Source organism: Equus asinus, chromosome 2 (assembly GCF_041296235.1).
Source record: "Equus asinus isolate D_3611 breed Donkey chromosome 2, EquAss-T2T_v2, whole genome shotgun sequence".
Classification (NCBI taxonomy): Eukaryota; Metazoa; Chordata; class Mammalia; order Perissodactyla; family Equidae; genus Equus; species Equus asinus.
In genome coordinates this window covers 79,662,977-79,687,825 of record NC_091791.1, presented here as the reverse complement: position 1 = coordinate 79,687,825, position 24,849 = coordinate 79,662,977, and positions in this window count along the sequence as shown.

Here is a 24,849-nt window from a genome sequence, read left to right as displayed (position 1 = left end):
GATTTACTAGTGTTGCAAACTGTTACAGTTGGGGGAGATTGTGCAAAGTATACAAGGGATCTGTCTGTATTATTTCTTATAACTGCATCTAAATCGTCAAGTAACAATAAGAATTAGCTGAAAATTTTCTACTCCTCTGCTTTTTGAAACATTTTGCTAAGATTGGTGTTATTTATCCCTTAAATGTTGATAGAATTCACCAGAGAAGAAAAGTTTGTGGTGGTAATTTTCTTCATTTGGAGGTTTGGATTGCTATAAATATGGTCTTCTCAAGTCCATTTTAGTAGTTTTTTGCCTTTTGAGACATTTCTCCCTTTTATCTAAAAGTTCTCAAATTTATAACCATGAAGTTTTTCATAAGATTTATTTATCTTGTTAATGTCGATCGGTTCTGCAGTGACGTCCCCTCATAGTGTGTGCCTTCTCTTTTTTCCTTACTTTTTAATAAACTCTGGCTAATTTTTTCAATTTTATTGATTTTTTTAAAATGTGCTTATTATTTTATTTTTCTCTATTGTACATTTTCTACTTCATTGATTTCTGTTCTAATATTTGTTACTTTTTCCTTCTACTTATTTTAGATGTAATTTGTCCCTCTTTCCTAACTTCTTGATATGGAAGCTTTAAATCATTAGCTTTAGAGCTTTATTTTTACTAGCATCAGCATTTATGATTATAAATGTCCCTTCAAGCAGTACGCTAATTGAAATACAACACTTTTCATATCTTCTGTTTTGGTTTTAATTCAGTTGAAAATATTACCAGTTTCCCTAGTGATTTCTCCCTTTACTTGCTGGTAGTTTAGAAGTGTGTCGTTTAATTTTTACTTATTTTAGGATTTTCCACATATTTCTCTGTTATTCATTTCTAATTCTGTTCTGTTATTGTCAGAGAGCAAACTCTTCATCATTTTAATTATTAGAAATCTATTAAGACTTTCTTTATGTCCCAGCATATGTAATATCTTGGAGAATGCTCTGTATCCACTTTAGAAGAATATTTATTCTGCTATCATGGGTGGATTGTTCTCTCTGTCGATTCTGACAAATTTGTTGATAATTGTATTCTCGTCTTTATATTCTTATTGATTTTACGACTGCTTCTTCTAGCAAATGCTGAGAGGGAAGGGACGAATTCACCAACAGTAAGTGTGGACATCTCTATTTCTCCTTTTAGTTTTGTCATTTGTAGCTTCATACATGTTAAACTCCATTATTTGTTTTCTTGAAGAATATTTTCCTTTATCATTACAAAATGTCCCTTTTTATTCCCAGCAGTCTTTTAAATATTATTTAGCTTTGTCTGATGTGATTATTTCCACTCCAGTTTTCTTATGATTAATGTTTTCTTAATATATATTTTTCCATCTTTTTACTTTTAACCTACACATGTGCTTACATTTAAATTTATTTTTCTATATACAATTTGTAACTGGATCTTGGTCTTTTATCCCTTCTGCCAATATCTTCTTTCAATTGGAATTTTTAGACCATTTGCATTTAATGTAATTAGCAATGTATTTGGGCTTAAGTAAACCATCTTGCTACTTGTCTCATTTTAGTTTTTGCTAATTTTTGCCCTGTTTCTTTCTTCAGTTGCCTGGTCTATACATTCTGTCATCTCAGAGCATGACATTTAGGTCTTGCAGGGTGAACACTAGTTTGCTAGGATTCTGTGCCTCTGAATTCACAAAGACCCAAACCAGCCCTGATTTGCCTACCCAGACTTTTATAACAGTGATAACTATGTTCATATCTTATATAAGCCACTGTTATTTGAAATTTTCAATCACTTCTAGCCAAACCTATATACAGAACCAGAAAAATAAAACACATTTCTCTTTGAAAGAGATATGAAAGGTAGTACCTCTGTTAGTTCAGAAACACATTTCAGAATGTTGTAATGGCTTCATTTTATTCTTGAACATTTTTATAGAATTTCTCATTCTCTAGATTCCCTGTGAAAAAGGAAATAGGGTAAATTCAGTCTTCTATCCTTATAAGTGAATAGTAACTGCTATTAATTTTTGTGGAAAAAATAAATGGCACATCTTTCACTCATTAAAAATAATACATTGGTTATAAGAACAAAAATTAATTGGTAGAAAAATTCAGTTTTCTGCATAACTTAGATGTAAGTACATTAATTATAAAAAATGATCTTGCCTGTTACTTTCAAAATCTAACGTGGATTTTGTATTAAAAAACAAAACAGAGATAAAATGTGCAAAACTTGCAGAACTAGAAAGTTCAAAAGTGTAGATACTCTAAGAATGTTAGTGAGTAATGGAAATCAAGCCTCATTAACTCTAATTAGGCTTCCTATCCACATATCTAAATTTCATTGCAGTAGCCTTCTTAGGTGACTGATTCTTTGCAGTAAATGCCTGTTCAGAGTTTCTTAATAAAACAGACTAAATTTTGACTAGTCCAATATACTCTATTTTATTGAAACCTCTCAACAGTGTTCTCTGATGTTCTAGAAGGTTTATCTTCATAAAATATGCATGATCCACAAACGTAGACATCAGAAAGATACAGTTGGATTTATCATATATTTGTTCTATGTTTCATCCTCTTTCACAGGTCAACAAATCATGCATGGTTGGTTAATTTCAGTGGTGCAATTGAAAATGGAGTGATTAATTTGGATTATTTAATACAACCAAATAGCTTTTACCAAATGTGTGAGGTTTTCTTTGTTCCTTACTGTTTATTCTATTTTAATTTATGGTTGAATTAGTTATCAATCTCCCTCATTTTGTTTTGTTTTGGTTTGGTTTTTTGCAGAGAAAAATTTGCCTTGAGCTAACATCTGTGCCAATCTTCCTCTATTTTGTATGTGGGTCTCAGGAACAGCATGGCTGATGAGTGATATAGGTCCCTGCCTGGAATCCAAACCTGTGAACCTGGGCCACTGAAGCAGAACATGCCAAAATCAAGCACTACACCACAGGGCTGGCCCTGTCTCCTTCATTTTTATCCTTGGGGATAAAAAAGTGTTTCCATCATTTTTGTTGTTGTTGTTCCATCGTTACCTTAACCACTGTTTTACACAATAAATGCCACTTTGAACCAATTTTTTTCTAAATCAAGAGTGAAACTAAAAATGAAGAAACAAAATCTAACACCTCAGCCTGAATAACCTGCAAATCCTCTAAGCAGAGTTTATTATTGAGCCAGATCACTGCTGCTCACTCTTTTGTCCCCTTTTCCATAAAAAACAGAGAAAATGCAGCTCATAGGGACTGATTTTGAGCGGGTACATGTGGGTGTGAGGGCACTGGATATTTATAGTCAGTGTCCTTTGGGATCTGTCAATGTTTGAGTCATGCCAGGTGGTCAATAGTAGAATATTACTTTCTAGTTTATTCTACGAAATACAACTGGGCAATGCAGATCTGATCACTCAAGAAGATTAACTAACTCTAGTTGAGGTTTATACCAGTATTTATATGTTGTACACTTCTATATGGATGTACTTGGTTAGAAGACAACTAATCAAATAACAAAATAAAAGTTGTTTAAATAGTAAGTTTAAAGTTACGATGAGCAAACATGCTTTCTATTTCTCAGTTCATATGGTAGAAAGTGGCTTTATCACAGAGCTCTGATGTTTACAACTGTTAAAGAGAGCAGACACAGCAAAACATATCATAGTCTAATTCCAGATTTGGGGGGTCGTTTGACTCAGCTGCCCATCCTAGACCTATCATTTGTGCCCAGGTAGTAGATTCATGATACCTGGTATGGCTACTGCCATTGAAACATTAGGAAGTGGATAAGAGGCATGATCCCAGAAAGTGGTGACACAGTCTACAGAAGAGAAAAAGGGATCATAAAACAATAAAGTAGATTCCCTACGTGATGGATATTTGGGTATTCATACCCGTTTCCACCCTGAAACAAGAAACCTTCCTTTTATTTGGAGCACATCAGGCTTATTCATCAGTAAAATAAACAGAGTGATCTGGAAATATAATTTTTCAGAAGACCAATCTGATATTAAAGTAAGCAGAATCTCAAAAAATTTTCTTTGGCCTAATTTCATCTTTTCACTTGGTTCAAGCTGACAGCTACTAAATATCAATGTAAACATATAATTTAATCCAATTCAATCAATACATTTTAATTTAATTAATTAATTAAATTTGATGCAGAGAAAGGCAACAGATGTGTTATACTTGTGCTCATGTGCACAAACACTGATGTTCAAGATTTCTTCTCAAGCAATGAGAGAAATGTTGATTCTAGAATCAAGGGAATCCTTTAATTTAAAAAAGCCATTACATTCTGAATTTGTAAAGCAAATGACGAGGTGCTGACATGTCAGTAACCTTCTTTTAGTCGCCATTATTACTTTGTTTCTTTCTGACTCTTAACAACTAAATCTGAAGTATTATCAAGATGAAGTGGCTTTTTTAGCAATGTTCAAAGGATTGGTTTTCAATTCCAGTTGTTAATGCCAACTCCCAACACACAGCTGTTATTTTCTTCAGTTAATTCCTTTCGTAATACACTTCATCGTAGTTTCATCTAATGCACAAATCCAATTTTGTTTTAAGCAATGCCAGAATGATCTAAATCAACACAAACATTTTCAAGTGAAATAAAATATCAGAGAGATGATATTTTCAGAAAGTTGCATTTTTTTTCAGATTTGAATTGAAATGAGAAATCTGTGGAATATGAACTGGGAATGGAGCTAATATTTTTCTTAACACTAAAGATATTTGGAATAGATTCTGTAGTGAAGACAATTGTTTTGATTTTAACAACTAGTACTTTTAAAAGGAGACACGAAATAAGAACGTACTGTTTTCAAGTAATGGCATTCAAGTAGCTCTTTGTGTCACTAAATGCTTTCAACTCTAAATTTCTTATTTTCAATAAATAAATAATGGGTGTCATGTTAATAGAGGTATGATTTTCTTTCATTAATACATTGGAGAAACTCAGAAATTTGCCATTAGCAAACGTTTCACCTTGTAGTTTATACCTAGCCTGGATTTTCTGGCTTGGTTTCCTTCTCTTTGCTGCACAGTGTTGCATTTCTAGATCATTGTTTCTTAAAGAATACTAAAGGTCAGATTAATCTGGAATTCTTGTTGAATGTACAGATTCCTGGACCCTCTCTCCAGTAACCCATATGACAATATTAGAATTCCTGGTGCTGAAACTCAGAAGTGAATTTTAATAAACTTCTCAGATGATTTTCTGAATAGTGAATCTGAGAAACCCTGCACTTACAGATAGAATCTAGACGATAAAGTTTCACGATCTTGATGGATCTATGAAAATAGATCCAGTTTAATCATATTCCTACCCATTATATCTAGTTAATAAATGGCATTCATTTAATTTAATTCCGAATCCCACTTATAAAAGGAAGTGATTCTTTGGCCCTCAGAATAATCCTATTCTGCTTGTAGGAAATTGGAGGATTGAGCATTTTTCTTTGAGTAGTGAGTTGATGCTATAGGTCAGTCTTTATTGGGGAAATGTCTCAAACTGTTACTCTAGTAATTGTATGAATATCCATATTCAACATTTTTGTAAAAAGCAAAGGTGTGAAATATTTCACATCCTCTGGGGTTGTCCTGCAGTTAAAATAAAGATACCTAGAGAATTAACAATAACAATTAGAAAACCAACAAACAACCTCTCCCAATACCCTGAAATGCTGCAAAGAATCAAGGTGCTCATCCAGTTCATTTTTCATGCCAGCGTTTGACCTTCATCTCTGAATGTTTTTAATCTGCCTACACATGAAATCTTTTCAACCATCAACGCCATCTCTTCCATTTGCAAGTGGCTCTAATCATTACAAAATTCTTCCTTGTATTGTGTTCCAGTCTTCTTCCCTTTCAGCTTCTACACATTGGATCAAGTTTTAAACTCCAGAACAACACAGAACAAATCTAGTCTTTATTTGATACAACCGCTTTTTAAATGTTTCATTAGAAATATGTTCCTCTTCGTTTTTTTTCTCCAAACACACACAAGTATCTTTTTCCATTGTTCATATTATAACTCTAAGACCCTGATAATTGGTTACTTTGTACTAACTTCAGTTTTTCAGTATTCCTCTTAAAATGTCTCACTGAAAATATTTTCCTTATCAGATAAAGGAAATTATGTTTATTGTATCATTTAATTTAGACTTTATACTTCAGTTAAGATAATCTAAGACAGATTCCTTAAATTCATTTATTTTCTTTTTTGAAATTATTGTTGTAGTTTGCTTGTTTTATTTTCCTGGTGGCCGTATGACATTAATTCACTCATTTTTGATTTTCAGGCAAAGAAATCTCCAAAGTCATTTTTCTATTAAGCACTGGAGCCCCATTATATATGGATATAGTTGATGCTATGGATCTATTGAAATGGTTAAATGTATCTCATTGATTTAGCCATATTCTCCTTGACAAGAGTTGCTCACTCTGTGAGCATTTATGAACAGCACTTTATTCCTATCACTGAGCTAGGTAAGTTATATAAGAAACAATTCCAGACTGGCAAGGACTCAGGTTATGAGGGAATATCATTTCATGTGGTGTATAAACATGAGAAGAGAAGAAACAATGTGACAAATACTGTAGCTGACTTGTAAGCAGAGTCCATTGAGAAGACAATGGAAGGAGCAATTAATGATTTGGGGGAAATGGGGAGGAATTTTGAAGAGACTTCAAGTTTGAAGAGGCCGCACACACAGTAGTTAGAAATGCATTAAATTCAAGCATATAATTTTGTTTATTGGTTTGTTTTTTGTCTTTTTAATCAACTTTCCAATCAGCCCATGACCACCAGGGATAAACCTGTAGCCCAAGAAAAATCCGATTAATTGGTCCATTGCAAGCAAATCAGAGGAACCTAGGGGCATCTCACATCAAAGGAACAGATAGAGGTTTTGTAGGATTTGAGGAAGTGTTGACATGTAAATAAACCAATATTTTTGTTTTTAATAAAACATTGGTTTGATAGGCTCAGAATAAAGTTAGAGCTTTTTAAAGCAGTCAGCACCAAATCTGAACTGCAAAGTGAACTTCAGTTTCTATTTCCTTGGAAAGTACAAAGTTTGAATAAGTGTGGTGTTTTGTGTAGAGAAACCCAATATCTGAGGCTGTGTACCTGGGTTGGAGATAGAACCACTTCTCTGTGTCAAAGTAACTTAGATCCTCTAGTCATACCAAAGCTTTTGATGGTCCATGACTTTAGACAACAAATCTACTTGGTGAATAAGAAAGTAGTAATGACTCAAAGAAGGGATTATCATGGCACTTGATAAATGTAGTGTGTATTTGGGAGAAATATTATTTCCTATCAACTTTGCCACTAGCTTTATTTTTGTCAAGTATTCCAGCCTGATGAATGACTGAGCAGATCTTTATTTTCTCAGTTGGAGTAAATTTTTACTCTTTTCCAACAAATTCCCAATCCCTCCTGTAAACTATGACAGGCCAAAACACCTTGCAATTTCAGACCTTCTTGATTTTGCATGATATTTCTTCATTTGCTTTGTGAACTACAACTCGTTTTCCTGGTTTGGGTTAGGGACTTTCCCCTCTGTGAACCCTTTCTGGACTCCCCCCACCACAACCCCACCCCCGGTCATCTAATTTAATGGCATCCTCCTTAGTATTCTGAACATGTCATTTGTGCTGGTTATTCTCCTTCCAGCCTTCAGATCCATTCTTCATCTCTCTCTGCCTGTTTCATAAGAACTATTAAATTTAGATTCCAAGTGGGAGCCAGACTAAATGGACACCACTTTCCAGTTATATGAAGAAACTTTGTTATCTCTTCTGTATTGGGTACACAGCTTCTTTGAACTGAAATCAGTTAGGGGAAGAACAGATGCTGATTGACACAACTGGTAGGCTGTGTTGGTTGTTCTTTGTCTCCAGACTCATTTTTATCATTTGTTGCCCTAACGTTTGCCCTGCGAGGCTGACTTAACTTCATTGACTATCCTGTCCTCTAGATTATAGTTAGGCTCACCCCATTTTCTGGGTTATGACTGCTCCCTTTCTGGCTATAGTTCTAGTTGAGTGGTTCTTCTTCTAGAGCTCAAGCTCACAGTGGACTCCCCTTGATCCTTCAGGCTTAGTGTTGGTAAAAGTTGTCTGCTGTTGCTAATTCTTGGTAATATCACCATCCTTTAATGGTTCCCTTAAATCTGCTCATACCACTTTACATGGCACCTTCATTAAATCATTAATTGAACTTTTATGAGTGTGCATTTGCTTCCTGCTGGGACTCCAATTGATACACCCCAATTTAGCACGTTACTGATGTTACTGTTCAGCGTTATTCATCCATCTCCACAAGTATTTTGAGGACTTGATGATAATAAGAATAGGGATCTGATCTGATCTGTACAGAGTGTTTGACACACTGAAAGAACTAAAACAATATTATTGAGTAAATGACTGAGTGAATGAATAAAGAATCATCAACATGTTCATCAATGACATTAAAACCATGACAAACGTCATTACAGGTGTTATGACAGAAGAATCCTAACCTTAACTCTAATCATCATCTTCTGGTCTGGTTATTCAACCAGTTATGGGTTTATCATCGAGCTGCTAGGTTCTAGCATCTGTTTTTCTATCTGTTTGTCAAGGCTCTCATGAGAGAATTTATAGAGTAATATGAATATTCCAGATTCCCTAGGATGTGAAGATGATCTGACATAATTTTCTTTTGGTGAATGCCCTTTTCACTCGTAAGATCCATTTAGAACCATGTCCTGGAGTGTGGTCAATTTCACCTGTCATTGATATCTAGAATCTACCTGTGGTGATTGTGATTCTTACTCCACTAACTTAGTTCCATAAAAATATCACATGCTATCATTTCCTTTAAATCAAATTCATCTGACTCTGTGACCCTCTCCTGGTGAGTCAGCAGGAAATTCAATTGCTGTCATTTTTTAGACTCCCTAACCTCCACCTAGAAAGGTCATGCAATGAACGTGGAGATCTTATATAGCAACGTGGCATCTGATCCTCTGAATAATTTAAGCGTTTCCTTAAATATCTTTTGTCCAAACCTGAAAGTCACTTTACAATTGGATATTCTGTTGCTTCTGCTCTACATAGGCCACAGAATTTCTTGTCAGGCTGGGAGAAGTCAGATTCAGAATCCAAACTGCTTCTATGCACCCTCTATTTCCTCTCCAGACACTGGGAAATCTCCTAATTACTGACTTCAAAGAAATAAGCCTCCTGTCACTCCTTCTGCCACAATCCAGTCAAAGAGCTCAAGATTAATTTGGGAAATCAAGATAGGAAGATTGGGTGTCTGTAATCAAGTTTGATTTTAGCTTTGCATAACAAACTTCCCCTGAGTGGAGACAAGGAGCACAAAGCAACTTGGTGCCTTCGGGGAATGGGGAAAGGAACATGCAAGTTGAATACCTGATAAAAAGTTTAACCCAAAGCATAATGTTAAATCTTAATTTGCTTGATATCTAGGTTTGTATAGTCTTTATATGCTCAAAGTTATCCCGGTGTTTGCAAATAATAGTAATGGTTAATAAATTAATAATTAATAAATATGTGATTAATGAATGAAATGCAATAAAGTCAACAGAGGTCAAATAGCAGACTATATCAAAGAGGCTTTATTGTTGTTTTGTCTTTATGAAAATGTACTACATAGGAAATGTGAGTATAATGACAAAAATATATGTAAATGTTTGACATTGTATAAACTAGATACTAGATATTTTTTTATAGGGTGATTTGTGTCTTTTTTGTTCTGTTTTGTGTTGTTTATTTTGACATACAAAAGACTTAAAGTACCATTATTTGTGATTTCATGAAATTTACATATAATGCATATCTACATTACAAGGAACATAAAATAAAAATATACTTACAGTGTTCCATTGTTCTATATTTAGATATATCTTATGTTTTGGAATTATTTTGTATGAGAGATTGTTTTCAAATCTTTCCTTTAAAAATTTTAGAGACAATATAAATTTAACTAGTCTAAAATTTATTTCAAACATCTGTTTTGTAAAGATCCTTGAATTATTATAAAAATTATCTTAGGAAGGTTACTTCACAAACTACTTTATCTTCACACAGTATAAGGAATATCATTCAAAACATTACCAGTATGCCCTTCACAATGGAAGTACTACAATATTTCAAGTTGTAGTTTTCATATTTTTCTAATGTCACTATGTATGTTTGAGATTTAAATATGTGCATAGAGAGAGAGATTTTAAATGGTCAATAATCACTTAGCCCTGAAAATATTTGCTTTACTCGTCTCCATATCTATGACTGCATTTTTACATTCCCTGTGAGTTTTCTCCCAAATATAACATTGGATGATTAGTGGTTTTAGATCAAGAAGTAACAATAAATTCTTCAGCATAATTCAACATAATTCAATTTAAGAACACTCAGTACTACAAAAATATCACTTTCTTTTTTTTGAGGAAGATCAACCCTGAGCTAACTGCTGCCAATCGTCCTCTTTTTGCTGAGGAAATCTGGCCCTGAGCTAACATCCGTGCCCATCTTCCTCCACTTTATATGTGGGACGCCTACCACAGCATGGCGTGCCAAGTGGTGCCATGTCTGCACTTGGGATCTGAACCGGCGAACCCCGGGCCGCCGAGAAGCAGAATGTGTGAACTTAACCACTGCACCACTAGGCCGGCCCCTGAAAATATCACGTGAATAAAAAAGATCACAAGCATGGTAACCAAAACAAAATCGTAAAAAGGTAAAAGAAGTATCTTGAGATCTTTTTAATTTTAAAAGCTTATTTAGGTTTTCAAATGTATTTTTTCTTTTAATTCAATTTAGTGTTCAATGTTTATGCTCAAATGACCCAGTAATGCAGAAGACAGCATATAATTGTTTAAAACATATGGTGTGTGTCATTTGCCTGGGATTTAAAATCATCATAAGAAAAATACAAAGCTCCTTCATGGGATCAGCTTGTTAAAATGCAAAACCCTTTTACCAGGAAGGAGAATGCTTTAGTTAGACAATATATTGAAGAGTATGGACTTCACATTTCCTAAGGACATTCGGATGCAAGCTATGCTTTCTAACAAGAAACCAAGGATAACTTGTTTACAAGTTACAAACAACAAGCACTAACATATGAAGGTGATAACTAGTATTTGGCACTTTTCCCTTGAATGACATGTGGCCAAAGGGCTTACAAAGCTTCAGAAACATAATATAATTTTCCAGGTACTAAAGAAAGCAAATGAGGGGCTGGCCCCGTGGCTGAGTGGTTAAGTTCATGCACTCCGCTGCAGGCGGCCCAGAGTTTCGTTGGTTCGAATCCTGGGTGCGGACATGCCACTGCTCATCAAACCACGCTGAGGCAGAGTCCCACACGCCACAACTAGAAGGACCCACAACGAAGAATATACAACTATGTACCGGGGGGCTTTGGGGAGAAAAAGGAAAAAAATAAAATCTTTAAAAAAAAAAAAAAAGAAAGCAAATGATCCACATCTTCCTTAACTGTAGTAATGAGCACTGGCTAATGATCATGAGTGCATTGACTGGCATATACAACACACCAAATAGGCCAATGAAAAATATTGTTTATTTTTATATCTTCTACTTCTTTCCTCATTATTTTATGCTTCCCTTTATTTTATGATTTCTGATATTTATATGGCTTTCATTTGACCAATTTCTCTCTGCAACATGGTTTATATTTTGTTGCATTTTTGCATGTCTTGATTTATTATTGGATACTGCATCTTGTGAGCGATACATGGCTAAATGTCTGAAATTTGTTCTCTTCGTTTAAAGCTGCAATGTTTAATTACTTTCCTCTTTGCACCATGGTCTGCAAAATGTCTCAAGGGAGAAATCTAGGACAATTGCAGGGCTATTTTTGTTTATATTTTTTTCTCATGGGTATAAGTATTCTGCTCCACCTGTTAGGTAACTTATAAAAATAGCTGACTCATATAATTTGCCCAATTTTCTAGTCTTTATGGTGAGATAGCAAAGACAGAACATAACTGCTATTATTTACTAATATTTTGCTCAGGATTTTGTGTCTATGTTTACGAGGATACTGGTCATTTATTTTCGTTTCTTATAATGTCTTTCAGGGTTGCTACGTTTACTTGATGTGGTAGACTGAGTAATGGCCACCTGAACAAATCCACATCCTCATCTTCAGAACCTGTGAAGATGCTACCTTACGTGAAAAAGGGACTCTGCAAATGTGGTTTGAATAAAGGCCCTGAGATGGGGAGTGTGTCCTGGATTATCCAGATGGCCCCAATTTAATCACATGGTTTTTAAAAGTGGAGAATCTTTCTTGGCTGAGGTAAGAAGGAGATGTGGCTATGGAAGAAGGGTCAAAGAAAGTGATGAGAGGACTCTACTCCTCATGACTAGCTTTGAAAACAGAGGGAGTATTCCATGAGCCAAGAAATACGGGCAGGCTTTATAAGCTAAAAAGCGAGGAGACAGAGTCACTCCTAGAGACTACAGAAAGGAGCAAAGTCCCACCAACACCACGATGTCAGCCTAGTGAGACTCCAGTTGGATTTCTGATCTACATAAAGGCAAGAGATTAAAATTGTTCTGTTTCAAGCCACTATATTTGTGGCAATTTGTTATGATAGCAGTATAATACTAATATACTTGGGTTATGCTGACAACCTAAAACTCTTTTGGAAATATTCCCTCTTCCACTGTTGTTTGAAGAATTTGTGTAAAATTGGCATTATTTTTTTTGAATGATTGTACAATTCACAGGGAAACTACCATGTCCCAGAGTCACCTTAATTGAAAGTTTCTAATTAAAAGTTCAGTTTGTTTAAAAGATAGAATCTATTGAGATTTTCTATAATTTCCTTCTGTCAGTTTGACAAATTGATAGGTTGTGTCTTTCAAAGTATTTTCTTCTCTATATTGTCAAATTTGTGGCATAAAATTGTTCATAACGTTCTCCTTCTTATTTTAATTACTGCAGCATCTGTGTTGGTGTCTTGTGTCCTCTTTCATTCATGATAAAGAAAATTTTAACTTTTTCCCTCTAGTAGTTTGGCTAAAAATTTTAAACTTTTATTTCCTTTTCAAAGAACCATTCTTTTCCTTTTCTTATCTTTTTTTACACAATTCAATCATTACTTGCTTGGAACTGGTTTCCTGTATTTATCTTGGTTTGGATTATAAAGTTACTTTGGGTTGATGGTTTAAAAAAAAAACAGAAAATTTAAAACAATTATTTCTTCAAAATTTTTTCCTGTCCCTTTCTCCTCTTCTTCTGGGCTAAGAATTATACATGTATTAGAACATTTAATATTATCCTTCATGTTACTAATATTAAATTCATTTAAAAAATACTATTTATCTCTTTGCTTCAGTTTAAATTAATTTTATTGACATTTCTTTGCAGTCACTGTTCTTTCCTTCTGCACTGTCCAATATTCTGTTTAGTCTATCCAGTGAAAATTTGATTCCCTTTGTTGAATTTTTGTTTTGAATTTTCTTTTGTGTGTATATTATTTTTATCTGAAATGGTATATCTGTTGATATGTCAAAATCATATTTCTTGTAAATTCTCTCATATATTTATTATAGCTGATTTAAAGTCCTTGTTTTCTGATCCCAATAACTGAGTCACTTATGGGTCTACTTCTACTGATTTCATATTCTTTTATCATAAGCCACATTTTCCTATATTTATACTTGTCTCATATTTTTATTTTGTTCCAGACATTGTATAAAAAACATTGGAATACATATACGCAAAATTTATATTTACCTACATATATATTTGCTTTGATTATTTTCTAAAGCATCCAATCTCTTTATTTTGTTGTTGTCTAACAATAAAATTAAGAGAGGTGAATCATATAAATTCCTGCTAGAGTGAGCTGGATAGGGGAACATTTTTATTGTTTTTCTTCCAGTTTTATTGAGATATAATTGACAAATAATATTGCATTAGTTTAAGGCGTAAAATATAATGATTTGTTATATGTATATATTTGATTTGATATATGTATATATTGCAAAATGATTATCACAATTAGTTTACTTAATATCGAAGAGGGATCTTGTCAAGATGGCAGTGTAAGCAGACTCTGAACTCATCTCCTCCCATGAAGACAATGAGGTTACAACTATATTTGGAAAAATTACACTGGATAGGAAACTGAAAACTGGATAAAAAGAACTCCCACAACAAGGGACAGTCCTGCCTAAGGTGGAAGAGGCAGAAATTCCTGCTGGAGAGAAAAAAAGCCACCTTTGGGAGCAGCAGAGCTACTCAGCTGGCCAGGCAGGAGACACCCTAAGCTACACAGCCCTCCTTGAAGGAGTGAGGTCCAGAGCGGGGACCAATACTGCTATAAGCATACTTCAGATTCAGCCCAACTGAGACAAGTGTCTTACTCTCAGGCTTCACTGGCTATTAACTGCAGCGAGGACACCCCCAGAAGAGCTATCGGCCAAAAGCCAAAAAGTCCTGGGTCTTGAAGGGCTCATGCACAAACTCACTCATTGCAGCAACCTAAAATCACCAGAGAGAAGACTGACAGTCTTTTGGTGAAATGAGACTCACCTGGTGGGCTCTGGGGCTGTGTTGGTGAGAGGAGGGACCTCTCCAGAGTTTGAGACATTGGTAGGGGCCATTGTTCCGACCTGGTCCAGGCATGCTGACACAGACTCTGGTGGGCACCATTGAGGTTCTTCCCTTGGCCTATTAACCCAGGGGTCTGCCACTAGAGCACAGATTTGATCCAGTTTAGTCAGGGCAGGCAGCCCACCCTAGGGACTGGCCCCACTTAACAGCAAGCCCACAGGCTACTTTTTGGCCTGCATTGACTGGGTGCCTTGATCCTCTACAGGCAGGCAAGTGTGTCCCCCTCTGTGGGGCAGGGCCTGTGTAAGGACCAGGTGAACTGTGAGGGGCATTGGTGGAGAGGTGGCATCCTTTGCAGTTCAGTGTTGGGGTGCACTCAGGGGGTTGGGAAGTATGCATGGACCAGCACTGTGTTGACAGTGTGTGTGTGGTCCTGTGGAGGGTGAGGCTTAGCATCAGCAGAAGACCTGTGCTTCACAAATAGCCATAAAAAGGATCAGTGCCACCTTCCAAATCCTGAAACAATTGAGTGTTCCATGCCTAGGGTCAGCCCCACTCAGCTGCGCTCTTAAGAGAACTGACAACGGCCTTGTAGGCCTGAGGCCTATCACAACTGTATGGCCCTGAGCCTAGCAACCAGCTCTACCGGGTACCAACCCAATTAAGAGGAAAACTGCAACAGGACTGTGCTGATAGACTTTTTAGCCAATGGTGCTGAGGCTCCCCAAACTGGATTTACAAACAGCTGGCCAGGGAAGGAAAGACTACACTCCCTGGGTACCTGCACTAAGAGCAAGCCTGCCACAGCAGAAAGACACAAGTAGCCCACAAAGGGGTCACTCCTGGATCATTTGGACTGGTGACGAGAAGGAAGCCCACTGCTGGGCCTCATAAGGCATCTCATACATAAGGCCACTTCTCCAAGATCAGGAGACATAGCTGACTCACCTAATACATAGAAATAAGCACAGAGAAAGAGGCATAATGAGGAGACAAAAGAATACTTTCCAAGCAAGGGAACAGGACAAAACCACAGAAGAAGGACTAAATGAAACAGAAATAAGTGACCTACTTGACAAAGAGTTCAAACAAAATATCATAAGGATGCTTACAGATATTGGGAGAAAACTGGATGACCACAGTGAGTTCATCAGCAAAGAACTGGAAAATATAAAAAAGAACCAATGAGAAATGAAGAATACCAGACTGGAAATGAAAAGTTCACTAGAGGGACTCAATAGCAGCATAGAGGATGCAGAAGGACGGATCAGTGAGCTGGATGAAAGACTAGAGGAAATCAACCAAGCTGAACAGAAAAAAGAAAAAAGAATTAGACAGAATGAAAATAGTCTAAGGGCACTCTGGGACAATATCAAGTGTGCTAACATTCAGATTATAGGTGTCCCAGAAGGAGAAGAGAGAGACAAAAGGGCAGAAAATTTATTTGAACACATAATAGATGAAAATTTTCCTAACCTAAGGAAGGAAACAGACATCTAAGTACAGGAAGCACAGAGAGCTCCAAACAAGATAAGCCCAAAGAGGCCCACACCAAGACACATTATAATTAAAATGTACAAAGTTAAAGATAAAGAGGGAATCCTAAAAGCAGCAACAGAAAGGCCACAAGTGACATACAAAGGAAAGCCCACAAGGCTATCAGCGAACTTCTTAGCCAAGACCCTACAGATGAGAAGAGAATGGCATGATGTATTTAAAGCGCTAAAGGGAAAAAACCTACAGCCAAGAATACTCTCTCCATCAAAGTTGTCATTCAGAATGGAAGGAGAGATAAAGAGCTTCCCAGACAAGTGAAAATTAAAGGATTTTATCGCCAAGAAACCAGTTCTACAAGAAATGCTGAAGGGACTTATTTAAGTGGGAAAGCAATGACCACAAATAGAGATAGAAAAAATTATCAAAAAAAACCACTCACACACACAAAAACAGGCAGTAAAATCACTTGTAAGGGTAAACATATAGCAGAGGTAGCAGATCAACTACCTGTGAAGATAATATGAAGGTTAAAAGACAAATGTACTAAAATCACCTATTTCAATGATAAGAGGGTAATGGATAGACACACACAAAACAAGAGACTATATATGATTTCAAAAACATAAAATGCAGGAGGAGGGGAGTGAAAAAGTAAGGCTTTTAGAAAGAAGTCAAGCTCAAGAGTCTATCAACTTGATACAGACTATTATATACATAGACTGTTAAATAAGATCCTCATGGTAATCACAAATCAGAAACCTATAATAAGTAAGCAAAAAAGTAAGACAAAAGAAATCAAACATATTACTAAAGAAAGCCATCAAACCACAAAGGAAGAGAGGAAGAGAAAAAGGAAGGAATAGAGAAGAGCTACTAAAACAACCAGAAAAAAATAGCAAAGTGGCAATAAGTACATATTTATCAATAGCTATTCTAAACATCAATGGGCTAAATGCTTCAATCAAATGCCACAGGGTGGCCAACTGGATAAAAAAAAAAAAAGACCCATGTATATGCTGCGTACAAGAGACACACTTCAGACCTAAAGACACTCACAAACTGAAAGTGAAAAGATGGAAAAAGATATTCCATGCAAATGGCAAAGAAAAGAAAGTGGGGGTAGCAATACTTATATCAGAAAAAACAGATTTTAAAACAAAAACTGTAACAAGAGACAAAGATGGGCACTACGTAATGATAAAGGGAACAATCCAACAAGAAAATATGACACTTGTAAATGTCTATGCACCCAACATAGGAGCACCTAAATATATAAAGCAATTATTAACAGACATAAAAGGAGAAATAGACAGTAACTCCATAATAGCAGGCGACTTTAAAACTCCAATTACAGCAATGGATAGATCATTCAAATAGAAGATCAACAAAGAAACACTGGCCTTAAATGACACATTAGACCAGATAGACTTGGTAGATATATAGAGAACATTACATCCAAAAACCACAGAATACACATTTTTTTCAAATGTACATGGAACATTCTCCAGGACTGATCACATATTAGGCCACAAAACAAGTCTCAATAAATTTAAGCAGATCAAAATAATACCATGCATCTTTTATGACCACAAAGGTATGAAACTAGAAAGCAACTATAGGAAGAAAACCAGAAAAGACACAAAAATGTGGAGATTAAACAACATGCTACTGAACAACGATTGGGTCAATGAAGAAATCAAAGGAGAATTAAAAAATCTCCTGGTGACAAATGAAAATGAAAATACGACATACCAAAATCTGTGTGATATAGCAAAAGGGGTCCTAAGAGGGAAGTTTATAGCAATTCAGGCCTACCTCAACAAACAAGAAAAATCCCAAATAGATGATCTAAAAGCACATTTAAAGGTACTCAGAAAAAAAAAGAACAAACAAAGCCCCAAATCAGCAGAAGGAAGGAAATAATAAACATCAAAACAGAAATAAACAAAATACAGATTTAAAAAGATAGAAAAAATTAATGAAACCAAGAGCTGGTTCTTTGAAAAGATAAACAAAATTGACAAACCGTTAGCTAGACTCACCAAGAAAAAAAGAGAGAAGGCCCAAATAAATAAAATCAGAAATGAAAGAGGAGAGATTACAACGGACATCTCATAAATACAAAAGATAATAAGAGAATACTATGAAAAGCTATATGCCAACATATGGGATAATCTAGAATAAATGGATAAATTCTTAGAAACATACAACCTTCCAAAATTGGACCAAGAAGAAGTAGAGAATTTGAATAGACCAATCACCAGTAAGGAGATCAAAACAGCAATCAAAAACCTCTCCCAAAATAAGAGTCCAGGACCAGATGGCTTCCCTGGTGAATTCTATCAAACATTCAATGAAGACTTAATACCAATCCTTCTCAAACTCTTCCAAAAATTGAAGAGGAGGGGAGGGTTCCTAACTCATTCTACAAAGCCAACATTATCCTGATACCAAAACCAGACAAGGACAACACAAAAAAAGAAAATTACAGGCCAATATCGCTGATGAACATCGATGCAAAAACTATAAAACATTGTTGAAAGAAATCAAAGAAGACACAAAGAAATGGAAAGATATTCCATGCTCTTGGATTGGAAGAATTAACATCTTTAAAATGTCCATACTTCCTAAAGCAATCTACAGATTCAATGCAATCCCTATCAAAGTTCCAAGAACATTCTTCACAGAAATAGGACAAAAAAATCATAAAATTTATATGGGACAACAAAAGATCCCAAATAGCCAAAGGATTCCTGAGAAAAAAGAACAAAGCTGGAGGTTTCACACTCCCTTATTTCAAAATATACTATAAAGCCATAGTAATCAAAACAGTATGGTACTGGCACAAAAACAGACACACAGATCAATGGAACAGAATCAAGAGCCCAGAAATAAACCCACACATTAATGGACAGGTAATATTTGACAGAGCTGAGAGCATACAGTGGAGAAAGGAGAGTCTCTTCAATAAATGGTGTTGGGAAATCTGGACAGCCACATGCAAAATAATCAAAGTAGACCATTCCCTTACACCATGCACAAAAATCAACTCAATTAAACACTTGAATGTAAGATGTGAAACCATGAAAATTCTAGAAGAAAACATAGGCAGTACGCTCTTTGACATTGGTCTGAGCAGCATATTTTCAAGTACCATATATAACTGGGCACGGGAAACAAAATAAAAAATGAGCAAATGGGACTACATCAAACTAAAAAGCTTCTGCACTGCAAAGGAAACCATCAACAAAAAGAAAAGACAACCTAACAATTGGGAGAAGATATTTGTAAACCATATATCAGATAAGGGGTTAATATCCAAAATATACAAAGAACTTATACAGCTCAACAACAAAAAAAAACAGCAACCCAACTAAAAAATGAGCAAAAGATCTGAACATAGATTTCTCCAAAGAAGATATACAGATGGCCAACGGGCATATGAAAAGATACTCAATATCATTAGCTATCAGGGAAATGCAAATCAAAACTACAATGAGGTATCACCTCATTCTGGTCAGAGTGGCTATAATTAACAAGATAGGAAACAACCAATGTTGGAGTGGATGTGGAGAGAAGGGAACCATTGTACACTGCTAGTGGGAGTGCAAACTGGTGCAGCCACTATGGAAAGCAGAATGGAGTATCCTGAGAAAATTAAGAATAGATCTACCATATGATCCAGCTATCCCACTGCTGGGTATTTATCCAAAGAACTTGAAAATGCAAAGGTATAAAGATACATGCACCCCTATGTTCATTGCAGCATTATACACAATAGCCAAGACTTGGAAGCAACCTACATGCCCATCAAGGGAAGAATGGATAAAGAAGATGTGGTATATATACACAGTGGAGCACTACTTAGCCATAAGAAATGATGAAATCTGGCCGTTTGTGACAACATGGATTGACCTTGAGGATATTATGTGACATGAAATAAGTCAGAGGGAGAAAGTCAAATACTGTATGATCTCACTCATAAGTAGAAGATAGAAATAACAACAAGCAAACACAGAGCAATGGAGATTGGATTGGTGGTTACCACAGGGGACGGGGGGCAGGGCAAAAGGTGTGATTAGGCTCACATGTGAGGGGATGGACTACAATTAGTTTTTGGGTGGTGAACATGATGTAATCTACACAGAATTCAAAATATATTATGACGTACATCTGAAAGCTATATAATGTTATAATCCAGTGTTACTGTAATTAAAAAAACAAAAATTAAATAAAAAAATAAATAAATGAATAAATACTCATATGTATTTGGGTTAAAAAATACAAAAATTTAAAAATAAAAAAAATAAAAAAATCCATCTTCTTACACAGTCATAAATTTCTTTTCTTGTAATGAGAACTCTTAAGATCTACTCTCCTAGCAGCTTTAAAATATACAGTACAGTATTGTTAGCTATAGTCACCATGCTCTACATTACATCTTCAGAATGTGTTTGTCTATAACTGGAAGTTTGTACCTTTATTTCACTAAGCATAATACCTGCAAGGTCCATCCATGTGGTCACAAATGGCAGGGTTTCCTTCTTTTTTAAGGCTGAATAATATTCCGTTGCATATATAAACCACATTTTCTTTACCCATCTGTTGATGCACACTTAGGTTGTTTCCATGTGTAGGCTATTGTAAATAATGCTATAATGAACATGAGGGTACAGATATCACTTTGAGATAGCAATTTTTTTTTTACTTCAGATGTATACTCAGAAGTGGAATTCCTGGATCATATGGTAGTTCTATTATTAATTTTTAGAGGAAACTTCATGCTATTTTCGATAGTTGCTGCACCAATATATGTTCCACCAACAGTGCACAAAGATTCCCTTGTCTCCATATCCTCACCAACACTTATCTCTTGTCTTTTTCATGATAGCCGTTCTAACAGATATGAGGTGATATCTCATTGCAGTTTTGATTTGCAGTTCCCTGATAATTGATGATGCTGAACACTTTTTCACGTACATTTTGGCCATTTGGATGTCTTCTTTGGAAAGATGTCTATTTAGTTCCTCTGCCCATTTTTTAACTGGATTTCTTTTTCTTTCTTTTTTCTTTCTTTTTTTGCTATTGAGTGGTGTGAGTTCTTTATATGTTTTGGAAATTAATCTCTTATCAGATATGTGGTTTGCAAATATTTTCTCCCACTCAGTAGATTGCCTTTTCATGATGGTTCCCTTTGCAGTGCAGAAGCTTTTTAGTTTGATGTATTCACATTTGTTTATTTTTGTTTTGTTGCCTTTGTTTTTGGTGTCAAATCCAAAAATTCATTTCTAAGACTGATGTCAAGGAGCTTACCCACTATGCTTTATTCTAGGAGTTTTGTGGTTTCAGGTCTTACATTCAAGTCTTTAATTAATTTTGAGTTGATTTTATTTAGACTGAGTTTACATATGATTATACAAACTTCCACCCTTCTGCTTCTTCACCACATTTTTGATCTTGTCAGTATGTGAGTTCTGAAAGTATTGGCCTGTTGTTTTAGATGTTTTGGTTCATTTTTTAGATCCCATCAATTTTGGAATGTAAGCTCTCTGAGAGTACGCAAACCTTTGCTTCTTCTCTCTGCCTTTCAGACTTCCCACCACTTCCTCTCTCCTGGAAACTCACAGAAAATTATTTCACTGATCAGTCTATTCTTGCATTTAGGGCTCTTAGACTTCCAATCCTTCCTTTTAATCCTTAGCATTTTATAAGAATCATATGATTTCTCTTTATCTCTGCAATACCTGTTGATAGCCACCTCACTCTTCTGTCTGTCCATACTTTTCCTGGGCCCTCCACTCTGGTTTTATGCTCTCCTATGACAGGTTTTTTAATGTCCACGATTTAGTTCCTCAAGGCTCCCTTGTGTCCGCTAGTCTTTGATAGACTGATAATAAAAAAGTGTAATTTTTTTCTGGGATTTTCTTGTTTCTACCGTGCGAGGAAAGTTATTTCCTGACATTGTCTGTCCCAGCAGGAAGTGAAAGTTTTATCATAAGGTCTTCATGGTTGTGATCCACTAATCACTGTAATTACATAGCAATAGACTCTGTATTTCATTTTTTAATTTTTAAATTACTGTAACATGTCACTGTTGATTCAAGGAAATCACAAATAAATTTGTTTGGTTTAAAATGTTCTTTCATTAGCAGTGCATGATTCAATCTCTTCCAACATTCATTTAATGAATATTGAGTTTCTACCATATGCATAACATGATAGATGTTGGAAGATCAGATATAATCAGTGCAGCGAGACTATGTTTTTACTAAATATCAAGGGATACTTCAGAAAAATAATTTAAAAAAACAATAACATTCAAAACTAGAACTTGTTTTCAACTGACGGTCAACACTGAAGAGGAATTTTCAGTAAAGACCCATAGAATTGCAACATTAACCTATGGATTTAATGCAAGAATCACCATTTAAAATTGATGCTGACACACGCTTTACCACCATTTCACACAGCAAACCGACTGACCTGAAGTCTATGAAATAATTTGTCTCTTGAACTTTGACTCAGCTCTGATCACCTACACAGTATTATGCAGCAAGAAAAGAATACAGCTGTCTTTCACTATGTGGAGTTCTTTTTATGAGATACAATCTAAATATACCCAACTTCTGCATACTGTCTCAATTGTGCTGAAATTCAAGGTAGACAAATGTCACACATCAATGGTAGAAGAAGCACTGTAGAATGTCAGTGACATACAGCATTCTGGATTTTTACATTGCAATAGGTAAAGTACTGTAGTAAAGCGATAGACAGGAAACACACTGGTAGCAGTTCTGCTGAAGACCAGATCTTGAGGTGCTCCATTGGTTACAAGGGTCAGATTTTATGAACTAGTGTTAGAAGTGCAGTGTATCTCGAAGTGGGAGAGCAGCCTTGATGGTTATGAATTAGTGGACAATGGGGGAAAAACAGTTTGCTTTATAGCTGTAGAAAAATGAATGTGATTCTATAAGAAGCAAAGCATAGACTTTCCAGGGATCCAGTTTTTAAATATACAGTCATATTTATGCTTTTACTCATGATATAAAGCCACGGATGTACCAAAACTGCGCTGCACATTGGGGGTCTTGTTTACCTTTTAGTTTTCACTAGGAGCCTCTGAATACTTAGATTTAAGGATATGGGAAACAAAAAGCCTATCTCTTGAAACTCTTCAAAAACTCTATACCAGGGACAGTAATCAGAGTCCAGTTGATAATACAGTGTTGCCAATCATCAGATCTATAGATATGTCTTTTTATATTGAAAAGAGAAAATAAAAATAAATCCCTTCTTAGAAACAATAATAAGTATTAAAGATGCCCAGATGAAGGAGCCATACCCTGACAGAGAGATAAAATAATGCACTAATTTGTCACGGCTGCCATAACAAAGTATCACAGATTGGATGACTTAAACAGCCTCCAATTCTGGAGGCTGGAAGTCTGAGGTCAAGGTTTTGACAGGGTTGGTTTATTCTGAGGTATCTCTCCTTGACTTGTAGATGGCTGTCTTCTCCCTGTATCTTCACATGGTCTTCCCTCTGTGTGCTTTTGTCCTAATAGCCTCTTCTTATAAGGACACTAGTCAGATTGAATTAGGACCCACTCATATGACCTTATTTTACTTTAATTACCTCTTTAAATGCCTTATGTCCAAATACAGTCATTCCAAGGTGCTGGGATTTAGGACTTCAAAAATTTGAGAGGGACACAATTTAGCTCATAACAAATGTTAAAAATCTTAAAACAATTTAATATAGAAATCAGAAAATATTCTCTAATATTGACTGTTTACAAAAAAACAGCTCTATATTTATGAAGTTCCCTCTCATCACTCTTATAAATACACACAATTTTATTGTAATTCTTGCAAAATGATTCCATATTTCATTTGAGTCTGACTTTTAGGTAACATTGTGGATTGAGGGACATTTTTTATCAAGGCTCTTTTGCAAGATATAGTGCAGATGGACATTATTGTGGGAAATAAATCCACAATTTGTAGTTCCCTGTCTTTGTCTGCTGGACTGCTGTAACATAATAAACACTATAGACTGAGTGGCTTAACCAACAGACATTTATTTCTCACAGTTCCTAGAGGCTGGAAGTCCAAGAGCAAGGTGCCAGCAGATTCAGTTCCTGGAGAGAACCCTCTTCTTGGCTTGCAGAATGCCACGATCTTCTTGCTATATCCTAACATGGTGGGGAGAGAGAAAGCTCTAGTCTTCTACTATTATAAGAGTACTAACCCCATAATGAGGGATTCACTCTTGTGACCTCATCAAAACCTAAGTACTACCCAAATGTCCCACCTCCTAATACCATTGCATTGGAGGTTAGGTCTTCAACATATGAATTTTGGGAGGACAGAAACATTCCCTGTACAGGAAAGAGAGTTTAACTAGAAGAAAATGAAAGACAATACAAGAGAATCTTATTAATTCACTGTAACCCAAAAGTGACTTTTGAGACTAGAAGGAACCAGATGACATTTGTTTGGGGGCAAGTATGAGAGGGAGCACAACTCATGCCTACCGTCTCTGAGGAATACACAGGCACAATGAGCAGAGAGCCTGTGATGGTACTCATTCACAATTGACTCATGGTAGATAGGGTAGTCAAGCAAAAGGAAAAACACTGCTGCAACTGGCTATTAACAAGGGCAGCCATGAGGGAATAGCATAACTTCAGGCAGATCTGAAGTCTTGGTTTAGAGCCTGCAGAACTAATAAAAGAAAACTGAACTA